Here is a 2,730-nt window from a genome sequence, read left to right on the forward strand (position 1 = left end):
TTTTGTAGTACGCTGTAGGCATTCTAATCTTACCAGTATTTTTTAGTCCATTTCAATAGCCGAGGTAGGGTATTTGGTTTGAATGGCAGACTAGCTAGGGACTGATGTGGGTGAGGTCATAGAGCAGGTGCCCGGGGAAGGCAGAGAAGCTTAATTTTCCATATTGGTTTGGTTGATAGTTAAAGTGTGGGGCTTTATAGAACATTCCAGAGAGCTGAGGATAGCTCCAGATAGCCAGAGAACCTACTGAATTTTAAAATGTATCTATAACCAGAGACAGCTTTGGGTACAGAGGTCTAGCTGGTTTGGGAAACAAGCACTTGGCCTCAAAGTCACAGACTGAGTGCACAAGTCCCCAAGAACCCAAATAAGCAGAGGCACTCTGCTACATACAGAGCCATGCAAGTTTTAAACTCTCCTCCAAGATACAGTGTCTATAGACTTAAAAAGGAGACATAAGCTGCATACAATCACATTAACCATCTACTAAGACAAACCAAAACAAATAGCTCATTCTACAAAGAACCAATGACATCTAGACTTTCCACAACACATTATCAATGATGTCCAATTGTTAACTAATTTCTCACCAATGATTTGTAGAGGAATGCACAACAAGCAATCAGGGGAAAGTCCTGGAGTGGGCCTTGAGGTTATAGTTAGTCAATAGCTTGCAAGCTGCTATGATACAAACTTTCAATCAGTTAATAAAAAGGAGGACTGAGCAATGGAATGAAAATATACTATTAATGAGAGAACTGATGGAAAATCTCAATGGGAATGTGAAAGTCACAGAGAGAAGAGACAGCTGGAAACTCTGTAGTTAAAGAAACATAGCGTCCGAGATAACAAAATCACTAAATATCCCGGTTAGTGGCACCGATATACAAGAAGGAAGAATCGGCTTTTAAAAGAAAGGATCTTTGGCAATAAATTTAGAGTATAAAACAATAAAACTGAAAAGATAAAGGAGGGAGCTCTGGTATGTTACCATACATTCCAAAATATCTATAATCTGAGATCCAGAAAGTTATTATAATAACTGTTTTTCACTTATGAGTAATTTTGACTTTGAAGTGCAAGAACAGCAGTTCTCAACCTGTGGGTCGCTACCCCTCTGGGGAGGTCACATAACAGATATCCTGCATATCAAATATTTATATTATGGTTCATTACAGCAGGAGGAACTGTATATATTAGAGGGTCGCACCTTTAGGAAGACTGAGAACCACTGTTCTAGAATGTCTCAGTAGGGTCTGTATAACATGTAGACATATCAAATATTCAGTCTCAGAAAAATCTCTAAAGCAATCAGACAATCCTGCCATCAGATACACAAAAGAACAACACAATGTACAGTTGACTCTTCCTACTGAACAATGGGATCTATAAGAATTTGTTGAATCCAAATGTTAGAAGTAATGAAAGATGTTTTCTAAAGCCTGTAAACATGAAGCCAGGATAAAGGATTTTTGATAAGCAAATGCTGATGGAATTTTTTTTTTTTTTTTGGCTAGGAGAATTGCACTATAAAAACTATCAAGAGATGCCATTCAGGTTAATGTTTCATAAGAAACCCCATAGCCATGAAAGTGGTATAGGATACAGCGAATGAAAAAAACGTGCAGTGGGTGTGAGAGACTGTACTTCTTTTACTGTAAAATAAAGGATTGCCTTACTCTATGCTTAAATCTGTGGTTGGCTTGACTTGATTAAAAGGAATGTGGATGCTGGATGTAGAATTCCTAACACATTCAGGGTGAGCCATGCATATCAATACACTGGAAATTAAAGGAGGAAGAAGAGGAAACAGAGTCTTTTGATGTGGAGATTTTTGCTATTCGAGCCCTTTGTTTGCGATAGGTTTGATATCAAGTCTTGCTTTAGAGCACAGGCTAGCCTGAACTCATGACCTTCCTATCTCAGCCTCACAGCTGATGCACCGTTTTTTAAATCTATTGATTGTATGCAGTATTAGCTTGGAGTTAAACAGTGTGTGACCTACACAGCAAAACACAAGAGAAAAAAATAACTAGCTGTTTTATATAAAATTAAAATGGTACAAGAAAATACAGAACACAAAACAGTCACTGAGTAACAGGAACAAAATGGGATGAGATGAACCCAAAGCAAGGAGCAGGTCAGAGCTCTAGCTAGCTGCAGGAATGGTTGTTTGAGACAACCTGTCACCGGGGCTTGAGCCCAGTGGGAAATATAGCCTTAGTTTGCTTGCAAATGCTCTGTGAGCTAAGGGTGTTTTATATATTGAAAACGTAAGAAGAAGAGGCTGAGCAGGAAGACAGTGATGACAATGATGACGATGACAATGATGACGATGGTGATGGAATAGAACAATCAAGAAAGGAGGTTCAGCTGGAGTTGTAGACGGCCTGTGAAACATAAATATCTTCTAAGAACTGTATAAAACATGTTTTCTGGCCCCTTTACTAGTAGAAATCAAAGGTTTTCAGACTATCTTAAAAGAGAAAATTACATTATATCAGACATTAGCATAAGTCACATGGACATTAAAAATAAAATATTAGATAATAATGGCTGCAAGTTTTAAAAATTCTTTTAAAAATTATAAATTATAGGGGCTGGGTAAATAGCTCAGTGAAGTGCTTGCCTTGCATGCGTAAGGGCCTAAGTTTAATCCCCAGAACCTAGGTTATGTGTCCTTGAGGGGGGAGAGAGGGGAAGAGGGAGGGGGAGAGGGAAAGGGAGGGG

This window comes from Mus pahari, chromosome 7 (genome assembly GCF_900095145.1).
Source record: "Mus pahari chromosome 7, PAHARI_EIJ_v1.1, whole genome shotgun sequence".
Lineage (NCBI taxonomy): Eukaryota > Metazoa > Chordata > Mammalia > Rodentia > Muridae > Mus > Mus pahari.